Source organism: Bos mutus, chromosome 16 (genome assembly GCF_027580195.1).
Source record: "Bos mutus isolate GX-2022 chromosome 16, NWIPB_WYAK_1.1, whole genome shotgun sequence".
Lineage (NCBI taxonomy): Eukaryota > Metazoa > Chordata > Mammalia > Artiodactyla > Bovidae > Bos > Bos mutus.
In genome coordinates, this window is record NC_091632.1 from 51173326 (window position 1) to 51193545 (window position 20220).

Here is a 20220-nt window from a genome sequence, read left to right on the forward strand (position 1 = left end):
AGCAATGAAGACCTAGCACAGCCAAAAACAAACAAACAAATAAATAAGATTATTTTTTTAAAAAGGAAGTGATATGGAGCAGAGACCTGAAGGAGGGTGTGCTGGCTCCCTCTATGGGAAGGTCGTTCAGTGCAGCCAACAAAGACAAAGAGGGCCCAGAGGGAATACAGTGGCTCTTCAGGGACCTCCAGCAGGGAAGTCACAGTGTAACTTCAGTGTAACAGACAAAGGACTATTAATAAAGGGGTAAGAGTGCTTTCTTGTCATCTGTACGCTGGAGAATTATATGAAGCTGAAAAAGTGAGAAGACCTGCTTGTACATAGCTGGAAATGTGTTTGTGACACATGTAGTGGAAATAAAATTACATACAGCAATGTATTAATAATCTTATCCTGATAAAAATATGGAAATGTGTGTATGTTGTTTTGGGTAAACATTTGGAAAGATCTTGAGATAGAAAACCAAGTATTATGGATGGTTGTAGCAAGGGGATTAGAGAGCTGACTATCGGTCCAAAGGGTAAAAGAGAGTGTGACAGAAGTGCGCTCGGCGGCCCCGCGGATCTGTCTCTTGCTTCAACAGTGCTTGGACGGAACAGACCCAGGGACGCCCCTTGCTCCAGCCTCCGACCACCCTCCAACCTTTTTTCCAGTCGCAACCTTCGGAGTCAGCCACTCAGCTGTCCGCGATCACCGGGACCAGCCACCATTTTTTAACTCCTTATTATTACCGACCAATCATGAGCTCCCAGATTCGTCAGAATTATTCTACCGAGGTGGAGGCCGCCGTCAACCGCCTGGTTAACATGCAACTGCGGGCCTCCTACACCTACCTCTCTCTGGGCTTCTATTTCGACCGCGACGATGTGGCCCTGGAGGGTGTGGGTCACTTTTTTCGCGAATTGGCCAAGGAGAAGCGCGAGGGCGCTGAGCGTCTCTTGAAACTGCAAAACCAGCGTGGCGGCCGCGCCCTCTTCCTGGACGTGCAGAAGCCATCTCAAGATGAGTGGGGTAAAACCCAGGACGCTATGGAGGCCGCCCTTCTCATAGAGAAGAACCTGAATCAAGCCCTGTTGGATCTGCATGGCCTGGCTTCTGCCCGCGGAGACCCCCACATCTGTGACTTCCTGGAGAACCACTTCCTAGATGAGGAAGTGAAACTCATCAAGAAGATGGGTGACCACCTGACCAACCTCCGCAGGCTGGCTGGTCCCCAGGCTGGGTTGGGCGAGTATCTCTTTGAAAGGCTCACCCTCAAGCACGACTAGGAGCTTCTGGAGACCAGTGGCCATTGAAGAACCCACCTAACATCAGGGCTGCCTGAAGCCCCTCTCTGCAGCTACTAGGCAGCTTTTTTAACACCCTGGAGCCCTCTCTCAAGCCTTGGACCATATGGAAACAATAAAGCTTTTTGCAGCATAAAAAAAAAAAAAAGAGAGAGTGTGACAGATCAGTGGGTTTACAGTGTCATTCTCAAAGTTTAAGTTTTCTGCTTCCCTCCAGAGTAACTGGAAGGTGCTAATCATATATTTGCAAGGATCTTCTTGTTGTGAAGTGGTTTCCCTTGTAAATAGTCCTGCAGGGGAAGAATATCCAGATCACACTGATGACTTATGTGCCTTTAATTAGTGCACTGTTTTGTGTTGTGATTTTCACATCATTTGGCCTGTTGCAATCCCAGCAGTGGGTGATAGATTCCCCATTGACAGCTCACAGACACTTGAGCCAAGGACAGGCCCAGGAGCAGGCGCTCCCCACCCATCCCAGGCTACCTGGGCAGACTATGGGGCATCCTGAGGCCCCTCCAAGGCAACACTACCCACCCTCTTAGGCTAAGGTCAAGGTTAGATAAAATATGATGCGTGAAACACCTGGCAGATCTCCTGGAAAACACTGTGTGCACGTGTGCTAAGTCACTTCAATTGTGTCCGGCTCTGCGACACCATGGTCACGCCTGCCAGTCTCCTCTGTCCATGAGATTTTGAGATTTCCCAAGCAAGGATACTGGAGTGGGTTGCCATTTCTTTCTCTACGGGATGTTTTCCACCCAGAACTCAAACCTGCTTCTCCTGAATTTGTCTCCTTCATTGGCAGGCAGATTCTTTACCACTGAGCCACCTGAATGCTCTTTCACAAGGGGGTTTTGATGCACTTTGAGAGAAAGAACATAGTCATGGAAGCCAGAGAATAATCAAAGACTACACACAAATGTAGAATTTATAAATCATGGGAAAATGTCGCCAAGAGTCAAAGGAATTATCTGGATTATTCAGGTACTGACCTTCACTTTTCCTGGATTGGATTTTATTCTCTGAAGAATTATCCTAAAAGTCATGTGAAATTTTCTTTTCCTCTTCTGGTTTTATGAGTTCAGGTCTAATGAGTGCTTTCTGTCCTTAAACACCTTACATTTTGGTTCTACCTTATGATCTCATCTTAGAGGAAGAGTAAGATTTTTCTGGATCTCTGTTCCATCACATGAACACTGTTACTGCTTCTCTTAAACCTCCCTTGAGGGATCCAGTCGGCTTTGAAAAAATACATCATTTTGCTCTCCTGTTTGAAGACATTTTACATGAGGGAGGCAGCAGCCTGCTCTTTTTAGTCTCCATTCCCTCATTTCCTTCCCTGCCTATCCCCTCCATATATGCATTGGAATATGCTGCCTTTGTTCTGAGAACTGAAAGTCCAGGAGGCTAGTGCAAAGGGAAGAAGGAGAAAAGTAGGAGAAGAGGTAGAGCGGAGGGCAGGGGAGAAATCAAGCAAAACATTTATTTTCTTAGGATTTTGTTCTAAATGTGATAAGACGTTATGCAAGAGTTGCAAGCACTGGGGTGAAGTGACCCAGTGGACATTTTAAGGTCATTTCTGTGACTGTGATGAGAAAGGATTGAAGGCAGTAGGTATAGGTAGTCTGGGTGAGAACCTGTGGCTTGGATAAAGAGGTGGCCAGAAAAATGAAGAGGAGTGGCAAAATCCAAGGACTAATTTGGAGGTTAAACTGCCAGGGCTTGAGGCACTGGATGTAGGATTGGGGGAGAGAAATCCAGGGTGAAGCTCAGTGTCAGCCTGATGCAATGCATTGATGGACACGGCTGCCATTTACTGCAGAGGAAGGACCTGCAGGATGAGGCTACGGGAAGACTAAATTTCACAGAAAACCAACCTCTTATTTTTGGACTTCCTAAGAGTAAAATTCTGAAAGAGATGGGAATACCAGACCACCTGAGCTGCCTCTTGAGAAATTTGTATGCAGGTCAGGAAGCAACAGTTAGAACTGGACATGGAACAACAGACTGGTTCCAAATAGGAAAAGGAGTACGTCAAGGCTGTATATTGTCACCCTGCTTATTTAACTTCTATGCAGAGTACATCATGAGAAATGCTGGGCTGGAAGAAACACAAGCTGGAATCAAGATTGCCAGGAGAAATATCAATAACCTCAGATATGCAGATGACACCACCCTTATGGCAGAAAGTGAAGAGGAACTCAAAAGCCTCTTGATGAAAGTGAAAGTGGAGAGTGAAAAAGTTGGCTTAAAGCTCAACATTCAGAAAACGAAGATCATGGCATCTGGTCCCACCACTTCATGGGAAATAGATGGGGAAACAGTGGAAACATTGTCAGACTTTATTTTTCTGGGCTCCAAAATCACTACAGATGGTGACTGCAGCCATGAAATTAAAAGATGCTTACTCCTTGGAAGGAAAGTTATGACCAACCTAGATAGCATATTCAAAAACAGAGACATTACTTTGCCAACAAAGGTTCGTCTAGTCAAGGCTATGGTTTTTCCTGTGGTCATGTCTGGATGTGAGAGTTGGACTGTGAAGAAGGCTGAGTGCTGAAGAATTGATGCTTTTGAACTGTGGTGTTGGAGAAGACTCTTGAGAGTCCCTTGGACTGCAAGGAGATCCAACCAGTCCATTCTAAAGGAGATCAGCCCTGGGATTTCTTTGGAAGGAATGATGCTAAAGCTGAAACTCCAGTACTTTGGCCACCTCATGTGAAGAGTTGACTCATTGGAAAAGACTCTGATGCTGGGAGGGATTGGGGGGCAGTAGTAGAAGGGGACGACAGAGGATGAGATGGCTGGATGGCATCACTGACTCTATGAATGTGAGTCTCAGTGAACTCCGGGAGTTGGTGATGGACAGGGAGGCCTGGCGTGCTGCGATTCATGGGGTCTCAAAGAGTCAGTCACAACTGAGCGACTGATTTGATCTGATCTGAAGAGTAAAATGTCTACAGCATCCAAGGGAGGCTGCCCTCTAAGCAATGGGGGAGCTGGGAGAGGCCTTCCTCCCCCTTTGCCTTGCATCTTCCGTTGTAAGCTGAGCTGCCCTCAACTCCAGCATTACCCCCATCTGTGCACTGCGGCAGATTAAATTCAACACAGATCCTGAGGGTCTTCTGCACATGGGGCTGCTCCTTGTCAAGGCCCAAGTCTCAGGCTGGGGAATCATCTCCCACATCTTAGGTGCACAGACTTTCCCTGTTGCTGGAGCTCAGGAATAGTGCTCTGACCCATGCTGGGATATGGTCTAAACTGTGCTGGGAGTAGGGACACACACTGGAGATAGTGATCAATTGTCAGTATAAGAATCTAAACAGTAGGAAGGAATGAGGGAACATAAAAATGGGAGGAACAAAAATGATGGGAACCCACTGAGATGCATATATCTCCAAGCTGTCATTTGAATTGAAACCTTGGTGGCTCAGACGGTAAAGAATCTGCCTGCAATGCAGGAAACCCAAGTTTGATCCCTGGGTCGGAAAGATCCCTTGGAGAAGGGAATGGCAACCCACTCCAGTATTCTTGCCTGGAGAATTCCATGGACAGAGGAGCCTGGCGGGCTACTCCATGAGGTCACAAAGAGTAGGACATGACTGAGCAACTAGCACTTTCACTTCTGCCCTATGACAAGTCTGTTCCTCAGCCCCACACTTAGATCTGGGCAATAAAAGCCCTTTCTCCAGCTGCTGACTTAAAGGGTACTGTTCTAGGCCTCTCCAGTCACAACCCTTCCCATGGGTCTGAGTCCTCGGTGCCCCCCTGGAACCCATGACCCTTCTGAACAGTGCCAGGATACCAAGGCCCCAGAATTAATTACCTACACTAATTGGTAGAGCCTACTTCCAGGGCTAGTCTGGACCCTTCCCTGTCTAAGCAAATCACCTCATGTTATTGGTTAGAGCAAGGAGGGAGACCAAATCTTTGAACTGGGATAATATATCACCCACACCTCCCTCCTACTGTTACAGAAAGGTATGCATGGGGAGTCAGGCTGCTCACTGCTCAAAAGCCAATAAGAAGGCCAGGTTGGTGGAAAGGAAAGTTTGTTTTATTTCAGATGCCGCCAGCTGTAGGGGGGAGGGTGGCAGGCTTACTCCCTGCCCCCAACAAGCAGCGGGTGAGAGCATTTATAAACAAAGTGGAGGGGGTTTATATGCAGAAATAGCATAGTCATCTCTAACAGTCACCTTCAGTTGGTCATCAGTGGTAGGGCTAGCATCATCTTGGTTGTTTTAGATACAATTAACCTTTATTTCTGCTTTATTGACTATGCCAAAGCCTTTGACTGTGTGGATCACAATAAACTGTGGAAAATTCTGAAAGAGATGGGAATACCAGACCACCTGAGCTGCCTCTTGAGAAATTTGTATGCAGGTCAGGAAGCAACAGTTAGAACTGGACATGGAACAACAGACTGGTTCCAAATAGGAAAAGGAGTACGTCAAGGCTGTATATTGTCACCCTGCTTATTTAACTTCTATGCAGAGTACATCATGAGAAACGCTGGGCTGGAAGAAACACAAGCTGGAATCAAGATTGCCGGGAGAAATATCAATAACCTCAGATATGCAGATGACACCACCCTTATGGCAGAAAGTGAAGAGGAACTCAAAAGCCTCTTGATGAAAGTGAAAGTGGAGAGTGAAAAAGTTGGCTTAAAGCTCAACATTCAGAAAACGAAGATCATGGCATCTGGTCCCATCACTTCATGGGAAATAGATGGGGAAACAGTGGAAACATTGTCAGACTTTATTGTTTTGGGCTCCAAAATCACTGCAGATGGTGAATGCAGCTGTGAAATTAAAAGACACTTACTTCTTGGAAGGAAAGTTATGACCAACCTAGATAGCATATTCAAAAACAGAGACATTACTTTGCCAACAAAGGTCCATCTAATCAAGGCTATGGTTTTTCCTGTGGTCATGTCTGGATGTGAGAGTTGGACTGTGAAGAAGGCTGAGCACTGAAGAATTGATGCTTTTGAACTGTGGTGTTGGAGAAGACTCTTGAGAGTCCCTTGGACTGCAAGGAGATCCAACCAGTCCATTCTAAAGGAGATCAGCCCTGGGATTTCTTTGGAAGGAATGATGCTAAAGCTGAAACTCCAGTACTTTGGCCACCTCATGTGAAGAGTTGACTCATTGGAAAAGACTCTGATGCTGGGAGGGACTGGGGGCAGTAGTAGAAGGGGACGACAGAGGATGATATGGCTGAATGGTATCACTGACTCGATGGACGTGAGTTTGAGTGAACTCTGGGAGTTGGTGATGGACAGGGAGGCCTGGCGTGCTGCGATTCACGGGGTCGCAAAGAGTTGGACACGACTGAGCAACTGAACTGAACTGAACTGAACCTTCAGTTCTGGAGTGCACTTTTTCCCTTTTTTCATGGTCAGTTCTCAGAATTTTGGCAGCTCAAGTCCTGGATACAGTCTGGTCATCATGTAGTTAGTTTCTCCACCTGGTGTTTTGGTATCTATAAGACAGCTCACAGGATATGGCTCAGAATATTATCTATAGCCCTTGAGAAAGAGCTAAAGGTCCTTGACTACGCGTAATGACTACATTATTATTAATCTCCTTAGACTGTTTTCCTTTCTTTCAGTACTTCTCACTTCTCTGATTAAATTTATTCTTTGACTAAAGTTTTCCACAGGCGAAAGTCAGGCAGAAGATATGGCAGGGGGCCAAGGACTAGAGACTCCTGCTCCATTTCACTACCCCCCCATCCCAATGCAGGGTACTGATGGATCAAATAACTCTAAATTTGAACCTGGCTTAAAAGATTTTATGAAGATATATTGTTCAAGGTATGAGGATAGTATTTTAGAATCAGGTTTGTTTGAGCCCACACACAACAAGCCAATCACTGAGACACTGAATTTGCATCAGAGAAAGGATTTATTCACAAGGCCAGCAAGCAAGACAGGAGAACAAATCTCAGGTACACAGTCCCAAAGGGACAAAGAAGCAGGGTGGTTAGGAGTGGGGAAGGCCATCCCTGAGTCACATGTTTCTTTATGGGATGCATGTTAAAAATGGAGGCACTTAACATCTGAGCATGGAGTTTTCACTCCTCTGACGTCAAAAGGTCATATGTCTGCACAGGCCCAGTTTTAGGATTGGTGACCCCAGTCAGATTTAGCTGGCTCAAACTAGAAAAGAACTTCCTCCAAGTTTCTGAAAAACAGCTTAAACACCTCTTACTATTGTGACCCATATGTCAGAGATGTTATCTGCAGGGGATGGTTGAAAGTGAAAATGTTAGTGTCCGACTCTTTGCAACCCTATGGACTGTAGCCCACCAGTCTCCTATGTCCATGGAATTCTCTAGGCAAGAATACTGGAGTGGGTTGCCATGCCCTTCTCCAGGGGATCTGTCTGACCCAGGGGTCAAACCCAGGTCTCCCACATTGCAGGCAGATTCTGCACTGGGGAAGCCATGGGGATGATTAAGTAGTCAAAAAAATCCTTAAGGCAAGGGCTTCCCTGGTGGTCCAGTGTTTAACAACCCACCTACCAATGCAGGGAACATGCTCCGATCCCTGGTCTGAAAAGATCTCACATGCTGTGGAGCAGATATGCCCATGTACCATAACTTATGATGCCCAAGTGCCCAGAGCCTGTGCTCTGCAACAAGAGAAGCCGTGCAATGAGAAGCCCGAGCACCACAACTATAGTAGCGCCTGCTCTCCACAACTAGAGAATGCCTGCCTGCAGCAACTAAGACCCAGCACAGCCATAAATGAATAAATAAAAATTAAAAAATTAAATTAAGGTAAGTTTGGTTAGTGAAGGCAGATTATAAGCTGAGGGGTTTTAAACAACCTATACCCTTAACTGTTGTTCTGTAAGGTCAAGAATTCCAGTTAGTCACCAGTTTCTATTAACCCTAAGGGGCACAGTTTCAATAGAACATATTTTATTTAAAATTTTAGTTTGATTTAAACATTGACTTTTTAAATATGTGGTACATAGGCCTTCATTTGTACTTTTACCCTGATTATTATTATATTTGTATTGGGCTAAAGTCCTTAAAATCCCTGTCTTGCTTAGACTGTAGGGAAACACAGAGGGATTGGATGGCAGAGGGGGAAAGAGCAGGCAGTCAGTCTCAGGAATCAGCTGAGGTGGTCCCTAGAGTCCCACCTGTCCAGTCCCACTCTGTCTAGAACCACTGCAGATATCTGGAAAGTTCCAACTAGTTACAGGAATACAGAATTTTCTCCATGAATAGGCAAGGGTCAACCACCACCACCACATGGCACCAATCCAACTTTTGAGGGTCTAGAAGTGGGAAGCATTGGATTGTTGTCCAGTAAACATGTAAAGATCCAAACCATTTCAGACCTCTTAAGGGATGTATATTTCAGAGGAGTGTCCTCTGAAAGGCTGGCATAGGGGAGGAGTGACTATGTATAGATGTGGGGAAGTGTCATTAGGAAAATTAAATGAGTGTCATCGATGCAAACGCTAACCAAGGAGATCCCAAATTAGGCAACCAGAGATTAGAACTGCTGAGACCTTGAAAGTAACAAAACTCCATATAGGAAAGCACAGTCCTCTCAACTCCTGACATTGTCATGGCAACTGGAGCCCAAATGAAGTCATCCCAAAGGCGGGGAGTGACCTAGGTGACTGACTGGGGGAGGGACTGGGGTGAAGACTCAAACCACCAGGAGGGAAATGGAAACTATGGGAGGAAACCATAGAGAATGTCTGGTAACAGAATAAAATTAGTCACAGCCATTAAGCTACAGCCACAAAATCTTGAGCAGAACTTTTGGCCAAAAAGAAAGGAAAAGACTCAGAATTTACTTTGCTCTTGCATATGTCTCTCATCAGGGGATATTAAAACATTTCACTCACACCAAGCACTTTATTCAGGGAGCAGTTGCATCCAGTTTAGGAATAGTTCAGTCAAGTCAGTGATTCATGCTAACAGAGAGCATGGAATGTATGAATAAAGGCATTTCATGGGAACTGGCCCTAGTATTAAATATTTGCAACTCATTTGGGCCCCCAAGATTAAACCTCTTGTTTTATCAAACTTGTCTCTAACCTCGTGAATATAAAGGTAAGGCTAAAGGAAAATTACCTTTCAACAACCATATTGATTGTAGAAAAACAAAAAAATTAAAACTCAGGGTTTATAATGAGAATATGGTGTAGATCTGGCTTAACTAAGGAGAGGGACAAAGGCAGGATTATAGTAGAGATGACTTTCTCATGTCTACAGCTGAAATCACAAGGTTTCCTGGGAAACATAAATAACTATACTACCTTCCTTAACAATACTCTTCTATCACTTGATAGCTTTCAGCCTGAGGAAGTGAGAACAACTCCTTACACAAGCCAAATCCTTAAGTCTTTATAACCCCTCTTATAGTCAAAGGTATGGTTTTTCCAGTAGGCATGCACGAGTGTGAGACTTGGATCATAAAGAAGGCTGAGCACCAAGGAATTGATGCTCTTAAGAGTCCTTTGGACTGCAAGGAGATCCAGTCAATCACAAAGGAAATCAGTCCTGAATATTCATTGGAAGGACTCATGCTGAAGCTGAAGCTTCAATACTTTGGCCACCTGATGTGAAGAGCCAATTCATTCGAAAAGACCCTGATGCTGGGAAGGATTGAAGGCAGGAGCAGAAGGGAACAACAGAGGATGAGACGGTTGGATGGTATCACTGACTCCATGAACATGAGTTTGAGCAAGTTCCGGGAGATGGTGAAGGACAGGGAAGCCTGATGTGCTGCAGTCCATGGAGTTGCAAAGAGTCGGACACAACTGAGTGACTGAACAAAAACTGAAATGCCCTCTAGTTCTTCATATTATGAGTTCTCCTTTGTTGTAAAGAGTTAATAACCTCAACTTTAACTAGAGGTGTGTTCCTTGATGGAGAAGGCGATGGCACCCCACTCCAGTACTCTTGCCAGGAAAATCCCATGAGCGGAGGAGCCTGGTAGGCTGCAGTCCATGGGGTCGCGAAGAGTCGGACACGACTGAGCGACTTCACTTTCACTTTTCACTTTCATACATTGGAGAAGGAAATGGAAACCCACTCCAGTGTTCTTGCCTGGAGAACCTCAGGGACAAGGGAGCCTGGTGGGCTGCCGTCTATGGGGTCGCACAGAGTCGGACACGACTGAAGCGACTTAGCAGCAGCAGTGTTCCTTGATGACTAAGATAAGCCAGTTTACTATTTCATAAGATTGGAGGGGATCATTATTCCATAGACTCCAGATTTACTTTTGTAAATCCTGACTAATCATGGTTTTATCCTCTGGTGATTTGAACATTTTATCATATCTAATTTGATCTCTTATAATGCTTTTGCCTTAAGGTCAATTTCATCTGGTATTAATGTAACTATACAGATTTGGGGAAATTAGTGTTTGTATATATATATATATATATATATTATATATACTACTCTTTTAGTCTGCATATGTGCTTTAGATGTATCTCCTTTTATTGGATAATAAATTTTAATAAATTTTCCTTTAGTTACAATCCATTTGCATTTAGTATAAATAAGTGACACATTTGAGTTTTATTGTACTATAAAACTTATGCTCTGGGGGCTTCCCTGGTGGTCCAGTGGTTAAGAATCTGCCTGCTAAAGCAGGGGACATGGGTTCTATCCCTGGTCCCGGAAGATCCCAGATGCAGTAAACCAGCTAAGCCCATGCACCACAATTACTGAGCTGGTGCTCTAGAGCCCACAATCTGCAACTGCTGAGCCCATGCACCACCATTACTGAAGCCTGTGTGCCTAGAGCCTGCGCTATACAATGAGAGAAGCCACTACAATGGGAAGTCTGTGGATCACAACCAAGTGTAGCCCCTGCTTGCTGCAACCAGATAAAGTCCACACACAGAAATGAAGACACAGTGCAGCCAATAAATCTTTTTTTTAAATTATGGTTTTTGTTTTCTTGTTTTTTATTTTTGGCCTCCATTTATACTTTATCTGACATCTATTTTTTTTCTTTTATTTTTCTTTTGACATCTATTTTTTTTTATTAGTCTACCTTCCCCCATTTTATTAGTTTAGAAACTTTATTCTTCTGTTCTTTTTGTGATGGATTGAGAAATTACAGCGTGCCTTATTAACACATTAATGTCTAAATTTAATTTATTTACCTCATTGTAGATAATAAAAGAAATTTAGAACACTTTTAACTCTATTTACCACTCCAGATTACTGCTTTACTTCATGTCTTTTAGTTTTATCCTTTTTGAAAAACTCTATATGACATTATTTTTCTATGTGATGAAGTTGGACATCTGTCTTGATTTTCCCACATATTTATTACTTTCTTTAGAATGTCTACCGGTGGGGCACTCTCAATTTTTATTTGATCTGAAAATGGCTTTGTATTGTTTATGTTCTTGAAAGATACTTCATCCCATATGGGGTTCTAGATAATATTATTACTTTTTTTTTTTTTACTATTTTAAGATATTCCCATAACTTCTATTTTCTGCAGTTTTACTGTGATGTATCTAGGTACTGTTTTTTAAAAATTTACTCAGCTGGGGATATGTTAGGCTTTTTGAATTGAAATCTTTCAAACGTTTATCAGTTTTGGATTGTCATTATTTCTTCATATACTGCTTTTCTTAATTCTCTCTCTTCTCTCAATTAAATTGCAGCTTCAATTAAATGTACACTGGGTGAACTCCGGGAGTTGGTGATGGACAGGGAGGCCTGGCGTGCTGCGATTCACGGGGTCGCAAAGAGTCGGACATGACTGAGGGACTGAACTGAACTGAGACTATTTATTCTATTATTCACATCTCTTAAACTTGCTATCATATTTTCTTTTTGTCTATGTGGCATTGTTCCTTCTGACCTATCTTCTATAAATTTCTTTTGTTCCCAAACTCATCCATTATGTTAATTTTGAATTTTAGTTATTGAATTTTTTCCTTTGGAGAACTTCCTTTTTCTTTTTTTTTCAAGTATGCCAGTATCCAATTTATAATTTTCTGTTTCTCACAGATACTGTTTCAGTTCAGTTCAGTTCAGTCATTCAGTCATGTCCAGCTCTTTGCGACCCCATGAACTGCAGCACGCCAGGCCTCCTTGTCCATCACCAACTCCCAGAGTTTACCCAAACTCATGTACATTGAGTTGGTGATACCATCCAACCGTCTCATCCTCTGTCATCCCCTTCTCCTCCTGCCCTCAATCTTTCCCAGCATCCTGGTCTTTTCCAATGAGTCAACTCTGTATCAGGTAGCCAAAGTATTGGAGTTTCAGCTTCAACATCAGTCCTTCCAATGAACACCCTGGACTAATCTCCTTTCAATATGAGGGGCTCTCAAGAGTCTTCACCAACACCACAGTTAAAAAGCAACAATTCTTTAGCGCTCGGCTTTCTTTATACTTCAGCTCTCACATCTATACATGACTACTGGAAAAACCATAGCCTTGATGAAATAGACCTTTGTTGGCAAAGTAATGTCTCTGCTTTTTAATATGCTGTCTAGGTTGGTCATAACTTCCTTTCCAAGGAGTAAGAGTCTTTTAATTTCATGGCTGCAGTCACCATCTGCAGTGATTTTGGAGCCCAGAAAAATAAAGTCTGACACTGTTTCCACTGTTTCCCCATCTATTTGCCATGAAGTGATGGGACCAGATGCCATGATCTTAGTTTTCTGAATGTTGAGCTGTAAGCTAACTTTTTCACTCTCCACTTTCACTTTCATCAAGAGGCTGTTTAGTTCTTCTTCACTTTCTGCCATAAGGGTGGTGTCTGCATATCTGAGGTTATTGATATTTCTCCTGGCAATCTTGATTCCAGCTTGTGCTTCATCCAGCCCAGTGTTTCTCATGATATACTCTGTATATAAGTTAAATAAGCAGGGTGACAATATACAGTCTTGAATTACTCCCTTTCCTATTTGGAACCAGTCTATTGTTCTATGTCCAGTTCTGTTGCTTCCTGACCTGCATATAGGTTTCTCAAGAGGCAGGTCAGGTGGTCTGGTAGTCCCATCTCTTTCAGAATTTTCCACAGTTTATTGTGATCCACACAGTCAAAGGCTTTGGCATAGTCAATAAAGCAGAAATAGATGTTTTTCTGGAACTCTCTTGGTTTTTCGATGATCCAGCAGATGTTGGCAATTTGATCTTGGTTCCTCTGCTTTTTCTAAATCCAGCTTGAACATCTGGAAGTTCAGAGTTCACGAATTGCTGAAGCCTAGCTTGGAGAATTTTGAGCATTTCTTTACTAGTGTGTGAGATGAGTGCAATAGTGTGGTAGTTTGAGCATTCTTTGGCATTGCCCTTCTTTGGGATTGGAATGAAAACTGACCTTTTCCAGTCCTATGGCCACTGCTGAGTTTTCCAAATTTGCTGGCATATTGAGAACAACACTTTCACAGCATCATCTTTCAGGATTTGAAATAGCTCAACTGGAATTCCTTCACCTCCACTAGCTTTGTTCATAGTGATGCTTTCTAAGGCCCACTTGACTTCATTTTCCAGGATGTCTGGCTCTAGATGAGTGATCACACCATTGTGATTATCTGGGTCATGAAGATCTTTTTTGTACAGTTCTTCTGTGTATTCTTGCCACCTCTTCTTAATATCTTCTGCTTCTGTTAGGTCCATATCATTTCTGTCCTTTATTGTGCCCATCTTTGCATGAAATGTTCCCTTGGTATCTCTAATTTTCTTGAAGAGATCCCTAGTCTTTCCCATTCTGTTGTTTTCCTCTATTTCTTTGCATTGATCGCTGAAGAAGGCTTTCTTATCTCTTCTTGCTATTCTTTGGAACTCTGCATTCAGATGTCTATATCTTTCCTTTTCTCCTTTGATTTTCACTTCTCTTCTTTTCACAGCTATTTGTAAGGCCTCCTCAGACTCTTTTTCTTGGGGGTGGTCTTGATTCCTGTCTCCTGAACAATGTCACGAACCTCCGTCCATAGTTCATCAGGCACTCTATCAGATCTAGTCCCTTAAATCTATTTCTCACTTCCACTGTATAATCATAAGGGATTTGATTTAGTTCATACCTGAATGGTCTAGTTGTTTTCCCCACTTTCTTCAATTTAAGTCTGAATTTGGCAATAAGGAGTTCATGATCTGAGCCACAGTCAACTCCCGGTCTTGTTTTTGCTGACTGTACAGATACTGTTTAGTAAGTCATATTTTAAATACTATAATCATTCTTTAGAATAATTTGTGTCTTATTCAATTTTCAAAGTCATTGGAGGTCAGTTTATGTCATCTGCTGTTTTAGCCGATTCCCATTCAAAATGAATTTAGTTATCTTTGATGATAAGCTTCTCAAAGCCCTGGAATAGTTACTAATGTTCCTAGAAACATAGGCTCATTCCTCTACTGAGAGTTTACATTTGTATTTTCTAAATTTCTGAAGCATTACCAGTTTGCAACCACTTAAATTCACCATTTGGTGCTGATATGAATGAGATACAATTCCCTGGAAACATGGGCATTTGGTTTATAAACTCTCAGAGACACATTTTTTACCCATGCAACAAGAAGAAAATTCAATCTCTCCCAGCAAGAAAATTCTTCCCATAGCTCTAGAAAGATGGGGAAGGGCACTGGATTTCTGCTGATTTGCCTGATTTTGAGGAAGACATCTTTTGTCTTTCTTCTCTGGAGGGTGCCTTGGGCTTTTATCTGTCAGTCTCTCCCCACATGTCAATTTAGCAGCTGCTTTCATCCAGACCAGCAAATGCCCCAAAGGGCACAAGTCAGCTATGGCATTCCTGCTCTCTTCCCTGTTCTTCCTTCTCCTGTATTTTGGGCTGCATTTCTCATTATATTTCAGTTCTTCTATGCTTTAAGAAGTTTTCAGATATCTTCCAGTACTTTCATCTCTTTCAGTAGAGATGCTGATCTGAATAAACTAGACACCCCACAGTCCCCATTACCTGACATGGAAATCCCTCAAACAATATTTCTTTCCTGTCTCCCACTTTTGTGACCTGCCATGCCTGAATACTGGCAGCCAAAGTCACTGAGGTTCACTGGCTTCAGTTTCCTCAACTGTAAAACGGGATTAATGATTTTCATTACCTCATAGAATTATGAGACTCAGGTAGATAAAAGTTCTCAACAAATCATAGATACTCAGTTCTTTTTTGTGTGTGTATGCTCAGTCATGTCCGACTCTTTGTAACTGCATAGACTGTAGCCAATCAGGCTCCTCTGTCCATGGAATTCTCTAGTCAAGAATATTGGAATGGGTTGCCATTCCCTTCTCTAGGGGATCTTCCTAACCCAGGGACTGAACCCATGTCTCTTGTATCTTCTTCACTGGCAGGCAGATTCTTTACCACTGCACTACCTGGTAAGCCCCATAATTATTATATATACATATAATAATGTTTATATATAATGAATTATGTAAATGATAAATGTATATAATAAAGATATTATCTAGTGTAGGAGAGAAAAAATAATTTTCCCTCTACCTCCGCTTCTAACCTCTTTGGAGCAGTTCTTCAGAGCGATCTGAAATGCTGTCTTCTGGGCTATAGTCCTCATTTTGCTCCATATAAAATTTAATGCACAACTCTTATATTGTACATTTTTCTTCAGTCATTAGTCAGTGGGAGGCATTTTGTTTTTTAAAAAGTCCTCAGTGATTCTAATGTTCAGCCAGAGTTAAGAATCACAGTTGTCTTCCTCCCATTTTTCCATTGGTTGTTTATTTTTCTATTGATTTGTGGAAATTCATTATATATTCTGATATTAATATCTGACTCTTACATGTGTTTATAGGGATTCTCTGTACCCTATATTTAATGATGCTGCAACTTAATGAACTCTTTCAGAAAAGACTATTAACACAGCATTCCAAAAGAAATTCATAGCTTTTAAGACACTTACCCTAGAACATATAACATATAATTACCACACACGTGTATATACATAAATATATTAAAAATCATGGAGAACATAACATAAAAACATCATATAGCTACTAAATTGAAAAAGATCACAAGTATTGATAGTGTGAGTTTCTTTTTAAAAAAAAATTAAGCGTGGGGCCTTAGATATAGCAGCTCCAGTAAATTTTATTGAATAAAGAAAAACTTTTGAAGAATTTTTTAATAAGAAAGGAGAAATATATCCTTAATCTTTTTATAGTGGTAACTTTGCATTACTGTGACTAGAGGGGAGAAGGAAAGACTTTTTAAATAAAATAACTACTAATAAAAAGTAGAAAAATATACCATCATGTAGTCAGAAAATCTGAATCCTTCAGGTTTAGCACTTCATTTATTCAATTATTATTTAATGGAAAACCTGCTACATGCCAGGTACTGGGATTAAGTATCCATAGAAGACAAGGTGACTGAAAATTTTAATCCTGTATTTGAACAGAGCTCTCAAGGAATAATTATGTATATTTTTATAATGCTTTCCCTCCCCCAGAAATCCAGCCAACAAATTTATAGGAAGGGATCTAAAACTGGTGCTAGCCAGGACATCAGAGCAGTAAAAGAAGTATTTGATGAATATGATTTTCAAACTATCCTTAAATCAAAAGACATCTCAAGAAATGACAGAGGGTGTCACAAAAGCTCCAAACTACATCTCCCAGTGCTCTGTGGACTTGTGTTGGATTTGTCAAGTCCAGTGGTCACTGCCTATAGCAGAAGCAGTGGGTCTGCACATGCTTGGCGGTCTCTGTCTGTAGAACGAAAAAGCAGCCAGGATTGGGAAGACATCATATATGGCTTCTAACAAAGCTAGACCTTCCTCCTGCTGCTTCACAATTTAATTGTGTGAAAACTGGCTAGACAGATTGAAGACCCTGTGTGTGTGTGTGTGTGTGTGTGGTCAGTCACTCAATTGTGTCCACCTCTTTGCGACCCCATGTTACAGTTCACCAGGCTCTTCTGTCCTTTAGATTCTCCAGGCAGGAATACTGGAATGGACTGCCGTTTTCCCAAACCAGGGATCAATCCCACATCTCCTGTGTCTCCTGCACTGCAGGAGGATTCTTTACCACTGAGCTGTCGGGAAAGCCTGAGGCCTGTAACTACTTGTCAATGTGTTTATGAAACATGGGAACTACAGAAGCACTAGATAAGCTTTTATTTACTATGAATTTCCCTTGTAGTAAGAGTTAAATGCTGTGTGACATTTTTGATTAACAATCCTTAGAGTGAGTTTCTGATGATGATATTATCGAGTTGGAGCTCAAATTTCTTGCCACCCAACAGGCCAGCAAGTTGAGAAACAAGGTGCTGAGGCAAGGAGTAGCATTTTATTTGGAAAACGGGCAAACTGAGAAGATGGCAGACTAACATCTTAAAGAACCGTTCCGTTTGGGTTTGAAAACAAGCTTCTTCTGTGCTACAGAGGGGGAGATGAGAGAAAGATCAAAAGGTGAAGGGCTATTGCAGAGTTCTCGGAGCCTGCCAGACCTTGAAGCTGGCTTGTTAATTCTTTGGTATTGCAGCATTTGTTCATAGTAGCCCCGGACGTGTTGCTCCTGTAAGTCTTCAACGAGTGTCATTTCCTGTCCTAAGACAAGTGTTCTTTCCTGTCCTGCAACAGCTTATCTCTTTATGAAATATGTGATCACTAAGCAAAGGAGAGTTATCTTTCTAATAATTCATACTTCAAGCTGTAGGTCACAATCCTTTTATGATTAATGTGCCTGTGTGCAGAATTAGCAAGGCAATTAGCTGTAGAGTATAAAATTTAGAGCTTAAAAAAAATAGATTCACTATGGAGTCAGATTAGTTCTTCCCTGTTACAAGAAGAAATTGCAAAATAATTATTTATAGAATAAAAATAACTTGTCTATAGATAGTGCAAATCAGTTTACATTATCAAGGGAAACAGCCTATCTTGGTAAATCCTGCTTTGGGATGAAAGCAAAAGCTAATTGCAAAAGATCAAAGAGAAACTGGCTCCAAATGCTTGGTTGCCATTTTCTAGTTTTCCATCCATAGGGAAATGGAACAAATTACATGTAATAAGCAGCATATAGGAAAAGGGAAGTTTCTATCATCCTTGAAGAAAAAGAAAACTCACATTAAAGGATACTTCTATGGGCACAGAAGTAAAAATGTGTTGAAAGGAGAAGGCTAGTGATGTTTCTGATCATTCAGTTTCAATGTGTGGTGGATTTTCACCACCAACAAGAGATTCTTGGGCATCAGCTGAGTGTCCTACAATTTAATTCAGTTATGACACTATCTGCCTGGAGACAACTTCAGATTCCATGTGTAATGGGCTCAGTCTTACAAGTCCGTCTCCCTCCCACATGCATGCTCAGTCACTTCAGTCCTGTCTGACTGTTTGCAATCCCATGGACTGTAACCCTCCAGGGTTCTTTGTCCTTGGGATTGTCTAAGCAAGAACACTGGGGTGGGTTGCCATTTCCTCCTCCAGGGGATCTTCTGACCCAGCTAAGGAACCTGGATCTCCTGCGTTGCAGGCAGATTCTTTACTGCTGAGCCACTGGGGAAGCCCTTTCTCTCCCACTTTAGATGCCAATTCCAAGTCCAGGTTAGCTCTGCTTCTGACCCAACTGGATATAAGTCAGAGGTTCCCATGATCAGTTTCTCTGGTTCAGTTAACTTGCTAGAGTGGCTGACAGAACACAGGAAATTTTTTTACTTATTAGATTGCTGGTTTGTTATAAAAAGATATAACTTAGGAATAGGCTGATGGAAGAGACATACAGGGCAAGCTACAGGGAAAGGATGAGGAGCTTCCATGCCCTCTCTGAGAACATCAATCTCCAGAATCTCCACCTTTTCACCAACTTAGAAGCTCTCAGAATCCCATCCTTTTGGGTTTTTATGGAAGCATCATTACAGAGGCTTGATGATCAAATAATGATGAGACATTGATGTTAACCTCCAGCCTCTCTCCCCTTCTCAGAGGTCAGGGGTGGGACTGAAAGTTTTAACCTTCCAATCACTTGGTTGGTTCTCTTGGCAACTAGCCCCCATCCTTTGATGTGGCTTAAAAGTCACTTAACAGAACAAAACAAAAAACAGAACGAAAGACAGCTTTGTCACTCTGAATGCTTAGGAAATTCAAAGAGTCTTAGGAGGGTTCCTCTGGTGGCTCAGTGGAAAAGAATCTGCGTTGCCAATACAAGAAACAGGAGTCAATGCTTGGATTGGGAAGATCCCCTGGAAAAGGAAATGGCAACCCACTCCGATATTCTTGCCTGGGAAATCCCATGCACAGAGAAGCCTCACAGACTGCAGAGTTGGACATGACTTGGAGAGTAAAAACATACATGCATGGATTTTAGGAGCTCTGGGCCAGGAACAAGATCAAATACGTACTTCATATTATAAATTATACTATCACATTAACAGAAAAGAGAACAAAAACTCTTAAATGGTTACTTGGGGGAAGGGAAGGGGCTAGATGTAGAGGACAAAGAAAGGGGTACTTTGCCTCTGTCTTTCATTTCCTCAAAATACTTGAATATTCTGTAGCGGGAAGTCTTCACATATTATTTATGTGATAAAATTAAGGCAACATTTAAAAAAAAATCTGGACAGAATTCATCAGTTAATAGTAAAATTATACTTGCTTTTCAGGCCTGATGTAAAAATGTACTCATTCACTCAATCAATCATTAAGTCCCTAATTATCAAGTTCATAAACTACCAAACAAAAGGGCTTTAGCAATGAATAAGCTGGATTTACTCCCTGAAGTTCAAATTCTAATGGAAAAAGGCACAGGATAAATAGCTAAGCCGCAGCTCACTAAGAGTGGTGGTATTCTAACCTAGGACCACCTGAAGAGATGAGCTTACATAGAAAGGTCAGGCAAGAAACAGTCAGACAGGATTTAATGACTTGATAACAATAAATAACAACAAAAAACAAAGAGATTCTGCCCCAGGCACAGACTCTGTGAATTCCCAGACATTAGAGCAACAGGACA

At 42.0% G+C, this 20220-nt stretch overlaps 1 pseudogene; it reads left to right on the top strand.

Moving 5' to 3' along the window:
- The first annotated feature begins 544 nt into the window (after nt 1–544).
- Nucleotides 545–1434, top strand: LOC102264582 (ferritin light chain pseudogene; annotated as a pseudogene).
- Nucleotides 1435–20220: the final 18786 nt, after the last annotated feature.